The sequence below is a fragment of the Phalacrocorax carbo genome, chromosome 2 (genome assembly GCF_963921805.1).
Source record: "Phalacrocorax carbo chromosome 2, bPhaCar2.1, whole genome shotgun sequence".
NCBI classification, from domain to species: Eukaryota; Metazoa; Chordata; class Aves; order Suliformes; family Phalacrocoracidae; genus Phalacrocorax; species Phalacrocorax carbo.
Window position 1 is genome coordinate 65,395,870 of NC_087514.1, and position 16,756 is coordinate 65,412,625.

Genomic DNA, 16,756 nt, shown 5'->3' on the forward strand with positions numbered 1-16,756 from the left:
GCCACAGGGGTAGTGTGCACTGGGCTTCGTCTGGATCTTTGGATAACTGCTCATTGCCCAGATCGTCATAAATCACCTCCAGCACAGCTAATTCCCTCGGGTACTGGATACCCCTCTCCATGGTGGTCCGCTTGCCTGGGTCATGTACACCACTTTCTTTGAAGGGATAACTTTCCTTCTCACAGGGCATGAGTCGCCTCCAGAGCCTGAGGGCTTGTGCCCCTCTTCCAATCACTTTGTCAATGGCCCCTTCCCTAGAAAGGGATCTCAGCTGCTTGGCTTCGCTACCCTCTAATTCCAGGCTACTGGCCCCATTATCACAGCATCAGAGCAGCCAGGTGACAATGTGCTCGCCTGGAAAACAGCTGAAATCTTTTCACATATCTCACAGCTCACTGAGGGACAGGGGTTGGGTGGTTACCATCTCATTTAGGGGCTCTGCCTCTTCCTCCTGCTCTTCTTAGTAGGAGTCTCTTCCCTTACTAAACAAGCTGATTTTCACATCCAATACTCACATCCAATATTACTTCTTATGTATAAGGGTGACTGATAACTGCATGGGTTGGTTCCCTGGTTCAGCTGCAGTGCCTGTCACAGGGGTTGGAATAACTGCAGTGCCTGTTCTTTTGTCGTCAGATCCAGAGACCTTCTCTTCCCCCTGAGGGTACTGAATAGTGTTGAACAGGGCTCAGTAGGCATGGGCCAGGCCCCAGCACACTGCACTGATGTGTGTGTCTGGAGTTGCCAGGGTGGCAGCATGCTTTTTCCAAATATTTTACTAGTTTTTCAGGATTCTGCACTTGTTCAGGGGTAAAGTTCCAAAACACTGGAGGTGCCCGCTGTCCTAGCTATTTGCCCATAACATCCCACATACCCTGCCTCTCATAACTATCCAGCCCTGGGGCAGGTCGCTGGGTGGTATCCTTAAGTAGTTGTTTAACCTTAAACAAGACCTGAAACACATTCAGGAGACATAGCAATAGGAACGTGCTGGCTTGAACATCCCAAGGACATTCAAAATTCTCCAGAGCTATTGTAACTAGCCTGGAAGAAAAGGGGAAGGAGCAGGGGAAGCATCCCCCCTTCTTTCCCCCATAAATTAGCACTCCGAGGAGAAAAGGTGAAGAGTGCAATTATTAATAGTTTCCAAGATATGGTTCTTGAAGTATGGAGATGATGGCAATACTGAGTACAAATACCAGATTAGTCTCACAACCGGTAGTTTTATCATATCATAAACCAGTGTTACGTGGTACAGCAAAATGATAACATTAATCCAGCCCCCAGAAGCGATAAACAGCACAACAGGGAAGATATATAGCAAGTAAGGTGTTATATAGAACTCAGAGCAAGCACAACAACTCAGAGCAAGAAAATCAACACTGAGACCAGCAAATATTAACCGAATAATGAATGCTTATAACAAATTTGTTTTAACATGCTGTGGTCCGATCTGTCGTTATCTCAACCCTTCAAGCCCCACATCAGGCACCAAAGGGGACTGTTATGGTTTAGCCCAGCAGGCAACTAAATACCACAAAGCCGTTCGCTTACTCCCCCCGCAGTGGGATGGGAGAGAGAATCAGAAGAAAGGTAAAACTGTGGGTTGAGATAAAAGACAATTCAACAGGACAGAAAAGGAAGGGAAAATAATAACAACGATAAAAGAATATGCAAAGCAAGTGATGCACAATGCCATTGCTCACCACCAACAGACCAATGCCCAGCCAGTTCCTGAGCAGCAACCACACACACCCCCCAAACCAACTTCCCCCAGTTTTTTTATTCAGCATGACGTCATATGGTATGGAATATCCTTTTTGGCCAGTTGGGGTCAGCTGTCCTGGCTGTCCCCTCCAAGCTTTGTGTGCACCCCCAGCCTCTCCACTGGCAGGGCAGTACGAGAAGCTGAAAAGTCCCTGACTTAGTGTAAGCACTGCTCAGCAAGAACTAAATCAGTGTGTTATCAACATCATTCTCATCGTAAATCCAAGCCACAGCACTATACCAGCTGCTAGGAAGAAAATTAACTCTATCCCTACCAAAAGCAGGACACTTACAGAAAAAATGTTGAAGCCAAAAGTTGGTCTCATTCATTCAGCACAACAAAAATCTTTCCAGGGAGTCTCCACAATGATCAAGTATCAATCATCAAACATGCACAAAAATCACAGCTCTTCACCCATCAATTCTAGCACCCACAGGAAGATTTCCTGGGAGTGTTATGATTGTTTTCATTTATAATTACTGGAATCACTTACCTAAAGAAATGCAACCAACAACTGGAAAACTACATGCAAGGTTTTAATTATTCTCTTAGTGTCTTGCTATGAAGTTTGTTCAAACATTTTTTTCAGCTGGCCAAGAAAAGTAAATATGTGTCAAAGTCATAGAGAAATACTTGGTTCTTGCTTCATCTGAATTCCAGTTCTGGGCAACAAAAAAAATCAAAAAATTCAAACAGGAAACTGGCTTGATAGTTCTGAATTAATCTTTTCCGTGAATGGAGAAGCAATATGCAGTGAGTCTGCCTGCTTCTGCTTGTTTCATCAAGGGAAAGAAGAAAAGAACCCCACAACTTTTAAAAGTGTCAGATTTGGTCTTGCCAGAGAAGATCTGAAAGCAGTGGCTGGTTTAATAAAGCTGTTCTTCAATGAAGCACATGAGACATAAATTGCAGAGCGAAGTAGCGTGTTGCTTTCCGCATACTACAATACTACGTTTGTTTCTAATATGGACTGGAGTCTTTTGTACAAAAAAAATTTCTGAAGAAAATCAAGCGCAAGTGCCGCCAGGTCACCGCTCACTGTCATACAAGTTAATGCAGTTTCAGTGACATTGCAAGTACCCTGTGGCTCTACTCTGGCTGACCTAGAGTTTAACTGCTGCACTAGGTTTTTAAAAAAATCAATTTTGTTGGAGTAAAAAGTCATTTTATGATGTACGTTTTTCATATTTGGTACCAAGATAACAGAGCATGCACAATCATGAGGACATTCACTTAAAATTTGATCCTCTATACCAGTGTTTCATAGGAAAAAAATACTACTACTAAAACCAGCACCATCAGTTCATCATAAGAACAGCCATAAGTGGTGAGACCAATGCCCCCAAATTACCATGTGCAAAGTAATTCCAAAGCAGGCAACAGCATCCTTGTTCAAAAGGTGTCGTCTTGACTTCATGCTTGGAGCAGCTCTCTTATGCCATAGGCCATATGTCATAACCTCTCCATTAGTTAGCCTGAGCTGTATTGTTTTATTCTGATAATATCTTGGTATAGTGAATTCCACATATTAAATGTCTTTGAGAGGTCAGCTCGTTCTTGTACCCAGCCACATGAAGACATCTCTTTTCACTAAAGCATTGCTCCAACTCCAAACACTATTACAGGCAGTACTGGTTTTGAATATAACTTCAGTGCAGAATATTGGTAAAATGGCATGAGCCTAAAGCAACCTTTCCTCAATGTCTACATTTAATTTGAAAGAGATGTTAAGCCAGTTTTACAATACAGAAGATTTTATACACTTGTATGTGCACAGGCACGCAGCAGTTAAATAGACAAAGAGAGAAGCGTAAACTGAAATTTTCAAAGTAGCCAAAGAGACTTAAGACTCTTATTTTGGAGGTTCCTTTGAAAACTTCAGCTGTGCTTTTCACAAGTCTCCTCATTTGGTTTTTTTGGGGGTTTTGTTTTGTTTTTTAATAAGAGTTAATCAGATAATTTAGTGATAACTACTCAAGAATGCATACCCAGAAAGAAAAAATAAAAATATCTCTTGCACAGAGGAGGAAAGGAAAAAAAAAAGGGGGGGGGGGGGGTGGAGGGAAGGAGTGACAAGGGAGAGAGGTTACAGAGTGAGTTTTTGAAGGAAGTACTTTTTAGTCTACCCTTTAGTGCATGTGGGTTCAGTATGCTTTAAATTCTACTTTGAAAATGCCCTATTTTCTCTGCAGAGCAAGCCAAAAAGTGTCTGAAACCATTAAACCTCCAGGTATTACCCAGAACGGCTATTTAAAAGGACACAAAGTGAATCCTGTTTAAAATTTAATAACAAGAAGTATTTTATATTGTCTGAGGAAGTCTATGATGTTCTGAGCCTCACAGCTTGTCCAAACTGTAGTTGGCAGTATTACAGGATGTATTTAAAACTGCTATTTTATAAATATATATTCCTAAAAGATGTAGTCTTAGTTTTTCTCCATGTTTTGTTGTATACTGCCTGAATAAAAATATATGATGCACAAATTACAGTGTCCTAAAGTAGCCTGCATTAGAGAAAGCCTCATCCCTCTCCTCGTTCCACATAAAAACTCTTCCAAATGGTTAAGTCAGCATTTCATAATTATAACTCTAAATTAATGCTTTTGTATCGTTATCCTCCAGGAAAACTTGCACCTACATTTTACAATGAAAGGAAAAATATCAAAAATACATCTTACTAAAGGTTTATGAATTAATCCATTGTATCACTGATGAAACACACATAAAGCCAAAATCCGTTCTATTTCCACATGACTTCTTTTCCCTTCTATAGGAATAAAATTTGACCTAAAATGATTTTCCTTTCTGAAATAGAATGCAGAGGGTGGGCTGTGCTGTAAGCAGAGGCTTTTCAGACATCTTAAAAAAAAAATATTAAGAATAGAACAAAAAGAAACTTAAGTCATTAACTACAACTTTACACAAGCCCCAATTCTGCAAACACTTACGCAACCGAGTAACTTCACACACGTAAATAATCTGATTAAGTCCAGTGGGGCTACTCATATTTTCAAAGCTACTTATACCTACTAAGTGTGCGTAGAATCACGTCACAGTAGATTTAACAAAAAGTGAAATCAGAGATTTCAGTGTGAAACTTTGAAATTTCTTCCGAACAGGCAGCACTTAAAACACTTGATCAAATTTTACTCATCTGCTCCAAGCAAAAAAACCGCAATATTTAAAATTACATAAAATTAAACCTGCAAATTCCCAAATGATGTGCAAATATTTTTCAAACAGTTAATTAGCTCTAGAGATATTAACTAGGTTACTAATTTAGGCAAACACTTTTCAAGTCTCAGGTATCTCTATAAACCATCATGTTTAAGTGCTTAACAAGGAGAGCTTGCTTTTCAAAGTGCTTATTACTGCAATTCCCGTTGACTGCAAAGGGATTTCTAAGTACTCAGCTCTTCTGAGTAAGGGAATACTTAATAACAGGACACAGGAGTGCAAATTTAGAAATCTATAATTAGGTCATCCACATTTTACAGTTTTTGTCTGAATAACTAATTTGTGCATTGTTCTAGAGACGATAAACTATCACACCAAAAAAAAAACCCCACAAAACCCTAGAAATTATGACACAGTAAAATAAAAAGTACACTCCCTTTCAAAAAATTGTATAAGAGGATGCCAACAGAAGACTGGAGCTTTGATCTTTTTAACAATCACTCATACAGTGGTAGAAATATCCTTAACCCTCCAAAACATATTCAGCCAACAATACAAGATGCCAGTGCTTTCTCAACAAGCATTAAATAGAGGATGACTTCACCTGAGAAGTCCTTTAATCCTTCCTGTATTACTTTGTTGCCTAAGCACATAGCAAAAACCTCCCTGTCATACCTCTCCCTGTATCTGCGGATGGCATTCCCTAGAACTTGGATGCAATAAGCTGCACTTCATTTTTCAAATGTGGAATCAATACTCTTAAGTGGGAATCTGGGTTGTTTTCTTTCCCCCCTGTGTATGAATGCCTGTAACCATTACTGAATCATTTCTCATCTGCTATCTTGCATAATGTCGGCATTTGCTCTTTCAACTTTTGCCTTTGTTTCTGCTGCATCTCCACTTTTAGAACCTGCTTCCAGACTCATTTTGGAGACATTTAGTCATAGCAGGGGTGTAAAATCACTTCCTTAGGATGCTCACTTTCTGCCGTGTTAAACAAACAAGCAAAAAAGCACACCAAATATTAAAAAAAATAAATAAAATCACTTCCTGATATTTTTATTGATTTCTCTTCCCCTCAATTTTAGGGTGTTAGTGAGTCAGCTCCCAAATGAAACTGATGCTGGAAAGCTGTCAGGAAACTATATCTTGCAAGTTATTAAGTGTTGCAAATGTTTATGTTTTAATTTAGAAAATTATCTGTTACCAATACATCAACCCTCTCAATCCGTGACTTCCTAAAGTAACACACCCATAACCGAAAGACAGATCAATACGTGTTTGATAATCACCAAACATAAATTGCCCATTTATAGTATTGATCAGCAGCTTTTTTACACGTGCAATAGTTCGAGAATAACAGGCACTTGGCAGTATCAACACTATGCTGACAGAAAGAGAAACTGGCTGGCGCTCACGCAACATCATGTCAGTAGATACCGCGTCCATCAAAAGCTGACAGTTTGGCAGATCAGGCGCTCTCTGCCATAATGTCATAATGACTTCAATTTACTTCTCCGCAGCACCCAAGGGCTGCGATTTCAGCAGCTATCCAAGTCTCTTCCCTTCAAGAACAAGACTCCCTGGCTTTAACATCCTTGACAGCTCCATATATTTCCTTAAAGTTTCCTAGCAGGCGTAACCAGAACTGTAAGAAACATGAAGCTGTTACTGCTTCCCTCATAATTTATAGGAATAACTGAAGTTTCATTTAGCAACTAAAATTTCACGCTCAAAATGCAAACAGCAGCAAGTTTCAAATGCTGAAGAATGAACAGAAACAGAAGAAGGAAATCCGACAAAACCTGCTGGGGTAGTGATTTTTACAAGCCTGAGGTAGGTAGGGCTCCCTACCCTTCTACCTGAATCCTAAGGCACTAGTGTTCAACATTCAGAGATGTACTTCCATCCACCATGAGGAGGAAATAACAATTTTAATTGAGGATGGGCAGTGGCACAGAGATGAAGTTGAGTATTCATGCCTCTCCTCCTGCGGATGGAGGAAAGCAAAGGCAGCTGAGCGCATTCAGGCCCCAACAGGAGAAAACAGGAACATCACTGCATGAGGTCACCAAGACATCGTCAGCAAACAGGAGATGCTCAGGTATTTCCTCACGGTTAGTCAGACGCTGCAACTGGGGCAATGATTGTGTCAATCAGCAGTTGAAATGAAATTCACGTCTGAGTTTTGGAATAAAAATGATAAAGGGTCCTTAACTTCACTGCACCGTTATTTTTATGTGGACAGGTATCTTTATCTCCTCTTCCTTTGACACCTTCCAACTCCTTCAGATCTCCTCTGCTGACCAAGTTGATTAAATATTTTACATGGTCTTGAATAGTACAATTTGAATCTTTAAAACTTAACAAGTGAAACAGAGACATGCATCAAACCTTTTCTTCTGAAAGAACAGAGGAACTCAGAACTGTGAAATCAAACACGGGTTTCTGCACGCAATTTCTGTTTGCCACAGGAAACATGTAAAGCACAGCAGCTAAACCTACACTTCTCGTAAAGTGTAGGTAGAAAAACCTACCCACCTGCAAGTGAAGATAGGGGACGAGGAGGCAGTCTTTCCACCAGAGGACTTCAAAGCACTCCCCAACTCAAACAAAAATGTCTTTTAATGCTTCCTCACACCCCCCGCAGCTGTGGCATAAAGGGACCCAAAGCCTCCACCTCTACCTCCCCTGCCCCTCTGCCAGGGCTTTGCTTTCCACTGCACAACTGCTGCGACAAACAAAGACACCACGCCACAAGGGACATGGGCTCTTTTTTATGGCATTAGGTTGCTCTAGAAGCCTGGCCCGTTGGGCTGGAAAGGATGGGTAAGTGACCCACAAAGCACAAGGCGCAGACAGGCACAACTTCTATGTTGTTGAGTCAGCATAAAGCAAATGATGTTTTCATTTCAGTTTGCACCACTGCAATGGTCTCATCCTATGCACAGAGGGAAAAAAAAGTCTGAAGGTAAGATCCAGCTATATTTTAAAAAGTAAAACCAACTTCTCAGCCACCTAATAGGTTTTAAAAAACAATCCTAAAGAAAAGTTTATATAAGCTACCTGCATAGACCACAAGTGATTGTTACATAAATACAGAATAATTACAACTTAATCCCCTGCTTTAAGAGACAGATCTTGTTAACATGAAGAAGTACGCAAACTTTTTTCCTTATGCTGTAAAGCCTCTCTAGATTGTTAAATCAGTAAGATTGAATACTGTATGACCTAGCTCAAACATGCAGACGCCTGCTACACTACAGGATGCCTCACCTGTCAGTAACCACAGGAAGAGTAACTAAGCACAGGGCAAACGAAGCTGACTGCACCCTGATAATTGCAACGACCTGGCCTCATACACATTTTAGCATACTTGCCAATTGCTACATCCCAACCAAATCCTTTCCTCCTCACCCTTGCAGAGTTGCAGAGGACATCTAGTGTGTTAATGAAGTCCCTCAGCAGACCTGGTCTTCATAGGTATCTGTGTCACAACCACAAAAGAAACAATGCACATGGATTAAACAAACAAAAAAAACAAACAAACAAACAAACAACCCCACCACACCACCAAAAGCCACACCTCTCTCAAAATCAAGTCAGCCATTTCATGCCAACTGTTTCCTGAAAGAAGGGGTATAGCAGGCTGAGGAACTGACCCGGCCCAGGACCTCTCCTAAGGTCACATCTCCACCAACAGTCATGGTGAACTGCCATCTCCATGTGCAAGTGCATATACCATTGTGCTTTAAAAAAAAAAAAAAAAAAAAGAACAAAATAAAACAACCCCACACCTCTACTTTTGGCTGGGCAGGAGGATGTATTTTTTGCTCTCAAGATGACCTTGAAGTTTGAACTTTGCTTTCAAAGCCGGAAAGTTTTTCTCTGTTCACACAATGGGGAAGATTCCACGTCCACACGTGTCTCCAGATACTGACACAACAGGATCTAGTGACTACATCAGTCTTGCTTATAAGCTTAATATTTGCACATTCCTGCTGAGGCCACACAACTAAGTAAAACTGCTTGTCCGTGAAAAAGCAGCAAGTCTGGGGTAAAATGGGTGTACCTGATGCTACAGCAAGCACTTCCTGGAAAATGTTAAAATACCAGTTTGGATTAACCTAAGCCTTTTAAACTTGCGACATGATGCCTCTCACTTGGAACTTTCTAAAACAAACATTACATATTAAAACCAATTGCCTCCCCCCCAATAAACCCAATGTTGATACATAATTTTGTAACATTTATGCTGTTTTCAGGAGGAGTTGTTAATTTTTTTTAAGAAGAATAAGTAATTCTCACTGACTTCTTTGCCTTGGAGTCTTCCAACCACACATCAAAGAGTCTTCTTTGCAGTGACACCTGCAGTGACTCCCTCTAAGCACATATGCAAGCAGGCTGTGTCAAAAAACGCTTCCTAAAGAGATGGCAAAGAGAAATTTTTGGCCGAAAAACATCCATATAGGCGTTGCAGCACGAAAACCTGGGGAGGGGAGCAGCAACACGCTTCCCCTGCTTGACCACTCCTGTTGTCGTGACAGGGCATGTGGAGTGACAGGGCAAGATCTCACCTATGCTATGCCAGCAGTGCATTTATTAAATATTTTCATTTACCCAAGTTAGCATTTTAACTTTCCTAAACCTTCGTTGACCTTCTCCTCATTGCTTTTACAAAAATCCACAGCAACAAACACTCCCGCCTGCTACCTCAGTTCCTGACTCTGCACCGGCAGCAGACGCACTCCGCTGTTCTGCAGGTATCCGCGTGGAAGCGCCAGCTGGGACCGGAGCACCGACCTGCAGCAGCAGCGGGGCTAACCTGCACACTGATATCGCATTATACACCCAACTAGGCTTTTAAGTTGGACAGGGCAGCTGCCACCTTGAAGACAACAGCATCCCTTAAGATAATTACAACCCTACCATCTGGGCTGCCTGAGACCCCTCTGACTGAGCATAAATTACAGCTGACTTGCGAAAGGTACTGAGCACCTGAGCATCTTGAAAGACACAGCTGCTGGGGAGCTGTAAGGATCCAGACACTTTACAGATCTGAAAACTACATCTGAGCATCAAGTGCTAAATCTAGCACTCGGGGGCACTGCGGATTTGTGATGCTTCCAGGACTCTGAAGCCATAAACTAATGGATGGATTACGCTGATACATAAATACAGCGGTTTTATGCAGTAGACAAACTTTCTCCTGCCATTTAACGTAAATTACCTGGTTTTACACCCTAGTTAGGAACATTAAAAAGAAAACTGTGTTTCTTCTCTTGGATAAGCAATTTGAGCTCTAAAATTAGGCAACAGTGAATCGTTAATTGCCTCTGAAACTAAACCCCCAGTTGTACAGACTGACCCACATGAGCAAATCTTTGCAGTCAATTCAATAGGCTTCCAAGTGGCCACTAGCATCTGCCTACATGGATCAGCTTGCCAGACCAAGGACAAGTGTTAAATTACAAGCTTTGTACTCATGGCAAGTATGTTGATTAAATAAATAGAAAGAAGTTAGATCCATTTTACTACTGGCAGCATGGCAACCCCATGCAAAAACTTCAAAACCTATTTAATTTTGAGCTCAGTCTAATATTAGTTTAAAAATATCAAATCAATACCATCCTTAAATGTTTAACCAAACAGCTATATTTGTCCCTGGTTAAACTCTGCCAACACTGGAAAGGAACCAGAGATTAATTTGGTTCAATGAATTTAGCTTTTAACCTAGACAATAAAATTTACTTGTATAAAAGCTCAAATCCCAACTGGCAATGTAAGGATGCCTTAGGGTACACTCTGGTTCTTGCCAGCACCACATATCCACCTTTACAGCTTTAAAATAAATCTGTGACTTTTTTTTTCCCCCCACATGTGTAAGTATACACCATGCTTACATTAGCAAAAAAAAATGAACACTGACTTGCAAGGGTTAATAATACGATGCTTGCTAACGTCTAACCTCAAAACTAGAGGACTACAACCTACTTCTGCAAAACTGGAAGTGGGGGGTAGGGGGGGAAGGAAATCTTTTGGTCTTTACCAAGATACGAGAACCAGAAATACTGAATGACTGCAGGATTCCTAAGTCCCTGTATTAAATTACATTCTCACCTTTGGCATTAACTGTATCATGCACTTGGCTGCTATTCTAGCAAGCAAGTACGCTTTTTAACAATACTTAGCCAGGTATCTTCTGTTATACTTGAGGAACTACAAAACACAATCTCTGTTTCTAACATCATTATCATGACAATTTTGCCTTTTTTTTTTTCCCATTACCTAACAAGTCACGTACCATTTTCTCTTAACAACTAACCTGTACTTCAAACAAATACATTCACAGAGCATGCAGGTGTATGTCCTGTATACACAGAGAACCAACTCGGCCAGACCTGCACCTCTGCAATCTCCACGTCAGTGAGTAGCGATGGCAAAGACTCAAGGAGAATCCAGTCCACCAGGACAGAGAGGAGGCAAGGGGACAGAAGCACGTCACAGTGCACTGTCATAAACACAGTGTTTTACATCGTCATGTGCAGCCAAGGAGGCACTTGTACCTAACAAGGCTGTAGGTCTGCCGTCTGCCTGGTTTTAAAGAGATGGCCAGCATCAATAACAGAAGTCAAACCAACGATTACACATTTTTCAAGTCCTGGCCTGGTAATACCAACACTTTTTGGTGGGCGTATGAGCGTGCGCGCACCCAGGCAACGCCAAGCTTAGGATGATTGAGTCATAACACCACCCTATGGGGCCAGGCTGGGGAACCATTACTATCACTGGCAAACTCACTCAGAAGAATGTGCCTCTGAAGTCCGCGAGACTCCTCAGATGAGTAAGTAGTCCTCACTGATGTCAGTACAGATTATTCAGTGAGGGCTTTGAAGGTTTTATTTTGTAGTAGTGCATGTGCATATGTGTGCATGTGTGCACATGCACAGGAGCAAACACGACTACATAAAAGCCATGAAATCATCACCGATCTACAAGGCAGTACAGGTTACAGAAAAAAGCAGTCAGAAAGTGAGAAAAATGACCCTATGCCGTGACCTTGAGGTAGGAACAACCTCAGCGTAGGCTGTACCTACCTATACCAGGACTAAACATGACAGGGAGTACAGGGTTGACGTGAAGTACACAGAGGCACAAGATATATGCCAACAGCATCTCTCCTACCGGCTCTGTCCTCTTCCATCCTGCTACGCTTTCCGTGCCACAGCGCATATTTAGCACACAATGCTAACCTCTGGTCTCACCTATGCTGATGTAAGTTTAAATTAACATGCCTGAAGTCAGTGGAGAAACACCAATGAAACAGAGTAAGCGAGCAAGGCTTAGTCTCTAGGGTCAAGTTGATACAAAGTCCTAAAGCGATGGGATTTATATAATTTTCTAACTAGCGTCTAGCAGAAATTACAGAGCCCCATTTACATGTCCATGGGACACAGCACCACTTTACTCCCAGCTGCACTGCTCAGAAAATACATAAAAGTGAGCTTTGTATCTGTGCATATTTACCATGCCACACAGCTCTTACTAATCAGGTGAATTTCCAAAACCAAAAAGTTGCCATTGCTGTTTGCAAAAGCAGAGTATCCTTGCAGCAGAGGAAAATTGCATAGACAATACTTTACCCCACAGGCGAGCGCTATGCTCATATGAATACACCCATGCTACATGGCACGCCAAACTTCTTCCTCCTCGGTCGCTCTTATCTCTTGTGTGACTTTTCACTGTCATCTTTGCACTACTACCCCTCTGTAAAAGATACGAAGAGGGTAACACACAGATGAACCACCCTTATTTTTCTAAGAAGCTGGCAGGTTAATTTCTGTGATGACCCGGGTGCGTTGGCATCAACCGCGTTTCTAGGCGCCCACGGAGCAACGCAGAACCAAAGCCCCACGGTCCTGTTTTCCTGCAAGCCTGTGGCAGGACTGGATGGTGCCCATGGTCCCCACACAGCAACCACCCAAGTTAGGAGGAGAGCAGAAAGCACTTCTAGAACATCAACACACAGGCGGCCGTCAGTACCAGGAAGACTGCCGCCAAATTTTTGCCTCGTAAGGTGGTTACACATTGAAATGCCAGCTGAGGATCAAATGCTGAAGTTGGATTCCCCCCTTCTCTAGTAAAATGCACAGTAAATTCAGTTCTAATATCTTATTATTGTGAAGAGGGTTGTAATAGTTAACAGGCATTTATTAGCATTTAATGTGGCAGCAGATACGCTTTGAAGAATTTTAATGACCCATTAATGGATCCATACAACCACATGTACACAGAGAAGATACAATCGAGTCCAGGGACAATTCTTGCTATGTGTTTGTACACATCCTGGAACAACAGCAACAGATCATCATTGCTACTGGGTGCCACCATATGACAACAGGTATAATTATACTGTCCTGATAAATCATGATCTTTTGTAAGCCTAAACCTCTGACTTTGTGTCAGATAAAAACAGATGCCTGGCATGTTCCCACACACCTTTACCTCTGATCATCATGTGTGGTTTGACTTAGAGGATGGCTGTTAGCAAAAGGGAACCGAACACAATGCAGAAGTTTGAAAAAAAAGGAACTGTTGCATGTCCTCATTTTATCTACTTTATAATGCTTAAAACACTAAGTTATTACTTCTTTTTAAGAGATCAGAAACATTATACACAGCACATCCTTTGTAAATTAATCAGTTAAGGTCATAGCAGTCAAAGTCATGTCTAGACAAAGTGCTTTCAAGGACACATTCATAAGTATTCACAGAAAAGACAGGGGATGAACAGACTTCCCAAGTGCCTTTTTTTTTTTTTAAATGGCTGGTTTTGCTGACACGCATCTTCCACAAACCTAGCTAGCCCTAACAAATTCTATTCATTCACAGCAATTTCTTTGTTTCCTTTTTTAAGGAACTTTGCTGTCAGTGTTAAAAATTAAGCAGCCTTAGGTGGCTGTCAGCATCCCACCTGCCACCCTCCCAGCCTTCCTGTGCCAACAGCCCGGTTTCTCAGCAAAGCCCCATCCTTCTCACGGGCCCCTTGCAACACTTGGATCCTGAACGCAAACCTGCTCCACTTCATATTCCTCCTCCAAAAACTCTCATGCTCACCATGCCACATCCACCCACTCATCCCAAGCCTCCACCACCTTCAGGTTTTGAATGCTGACACCAGCTCAAGTCCAAAGTGGGCAGCAGCCGGGAAAGGGGGATCGCAGAGCAAAGTGGATCTGGGCAACAGAGAGACAGGAAAAGGGTCTATGAGAAACAGTGATTCGTGCAGTGGGAACCAAGTCTTAAGTCCCTTAATGAAACTACACAAAAGAAAAATTCAGTTACTTCAGACACATGCAAACACACGTGCTTGGCCAACCTCTTCTCCTTGTGCTTAACATCTCCTCTCCATAACCCCCAACACCACCATTATTTGCACTGTAATTTTTCACAGCACCCCCAGTGATGGAGCAGGACTGCACGTGCTAGGCACCACACAAACACCAGGTATCTCCACATCCTCCTCCTACACAGCTCTGTACACTCCCCATCTCCTTCTCATGCTGCTGCAGGATGGCAGAGACAAGTAAAACAAGCAAGATCTCAGTTAGACCATGTTAACCCAGACGGCAACATCCAGAGACTCTGTACAGGGACACAATAACTGCAGGAGCTCCAGCCGCCATCTCAGCCTCACCGCTCATGAAGAAAAGCATCACCAAGGGGCAATGATGCTTCTACTGCCTTAACACAGATAACCCCAGATTCCTACCCTGGTGATTTCTGATGAAACAGAGAACAAAGACACCCACCTACAGAAACCCGTGTCCCTAGGCACAGAAGAAACTAGTTCTCCACCTTCAACAGCCTTCCTGGACACCCCCGGCTCCTCCGAACACCCACTTAGCAAGTTACCCCTCTTTTTTCAGTGTGGTCTTGTTATATCCTCTGTTCCTTTAAGGCTGTGTTCAGCTCCTCACACCCTCCCTTCTCCTCTCCTCCTGGCTCTGCTGCCCACACCAGCTCTTCACTGCCTCTGTGGAGACCGACGCTGATGCCAGCCGTGAAACAGCTGAGACATCTTTACAAGTCAACCAGCTCATCTTGCCACAGCTCCGCTATCCTGAACCTAAGGTGTAACCTTGTGGGTGGAATTACACAAAGAGTAATTCTGTGTATCTGGTCTTCAATAAAATTTGCAGAGCTGCTGTAAGACTCCATGAGGAAACTCTCGAGTTGCACTAGTCAAAATCCACTAGACCATAACAGCGTGGAAGTAAAGCAGGGATGACTCTGTGAAGACCATTCTTATTGCTCCTCCACAAAGTTATTTTTCATGTATTTTTTCCACATTCACATACCCCTATATCTACATATTTTATTTTTAAAAGATTAATGAGAACATTCAAATTTAAAAGTTCATTTTGCATGAGAAACTGGGATTTCAGTCCTTCAAATACTGTTCTCTTCTCCAAAGTGTAAAATATACTAAACAAAGCAGAATAAACTGGGTTTGTAAGAACAACAAAAATCTGCTTCATGTCTAGCATCTTCTTAGCTGTCAGACTCACACTTCTGCTCATATTGTACTTTTTCTTAGATGTTGAATAGAGTTTAAGAGACAGTGTCCTCTTCCATGGGGACAAAAGAGGACATAGACTCTCCTGCATGATGGGTGGGTTTTTTTCCTGTGCAGGGGAAGTACCAACTGACAGCAGTGTTCCCAGACCTTACAGAGCCAGGAGGACCACCCAAGGGTCCCTACACACTGCAAGACAACCTGGAACAGAGCAGACTCAAACCAAACTTCAGACAGACTTCTGGATCCTGCCACTGCCCTGGGCTGCTCATCCTTCACCATGTCCATTACACTCTCTCCCCCATCTCACATCCTCTGGGAGCACAAAACTCACATACAGAAGAGCCAAGTTAAGGGGATAACCATCTCTTCCTCTCCAGTCTGGTGATACAAGCCTTGACCCCTGGACAACAGTCCCAGGGCCTGCAGGAGGCTTGGACAAGGTTTTTGCAAGGGGAGAAGACGACCTAGGCTTTAGAAGTGTAAGTAACTAGCCTGATTTCTTACATCCCAAAGACCCCATTTCCTTCCCTTTCCTCGACTTGCCAGACCAGCCAGTCCCCAGTGGACTCCTCTTCAGCTAATACCTTCCATTCCTCTTTCAAACCAGTTCAGCATTTCGCCTCTTAAACTTTTTGTTCTCCCCCTTATTTTCTGTCAGAGACAAGGAAGTGGAAACAGTTACAAGTCTCTCCACCAACGCTCTCCAGTGCTCCAGATTTAGCTAAAAAATTGCAGAAATCATCTTCACCTGCCATTTCATCGCAGTTCACTTGGCAAGTACTGAAAAGCCAATAAACATCACTAGGTTAGCTAAAGCTGTACACCAGGACAAGGTAGCAAAGGGTGTGAAAGCCACAGCGCCTCCTGAGCTAGACAGCAGAAGATAAGAGCAATATCTAAATGACTCCATCATGGCTCTCATCATCTACAAGGACTCAGAGGGGACACCTCGGCTTGCAATCCTATGCCTAGCTCAGAGACTACTGCGTGACCTGCAATATACAGGTGGGAGTTGAAAGATTTTGTTATGCAGGGCTACGCGTAAAGGCTGTTTGTTTGCAGGTTAGAAGAGGACACACAGAAGTCATCAGTCCATTGCACAGACTGCACATCATATACACTATCATGACTAAAAAATGTCCTAGGTTCTGCACCGAAACAGTAGCAGACATAACGCAGACATTCAGCAGCAGGCACTCAAAATTTCATGCTTAGTGGCCTGCACGAAT

The 16,756-nt window shown here is 42.4% G+C and overlaps 1 protein-coding gene across 5 annotated transcripts in view; it reads right to left on the bottom strand.

Annotated features, from left to right (window-relative positions):
- The window catches only part of ZNF516 (zinc finger protein 516), a 108,118-nt gene that overhangs the window by 80,926 nt on the left and 10,436 nt on the right, over window positions 1-16,756 (bottom strand). Inside the window, exon 2 of one of the 5 annotated variants that reach the window (XM_064443120.1) lies at window positions 8,363-8,432. The exons of the other annotated variants lie outside the window; for them this stretch is intronic. The gene's annotated coding sequence lies outside the window, so the exon portion shown is untranslated. The remainder of the gene's footprint in view (window positions 1-8,362; window positions 8,433-16,756) is intronic. 5 annotated transcript variants of the gene reach the window in all.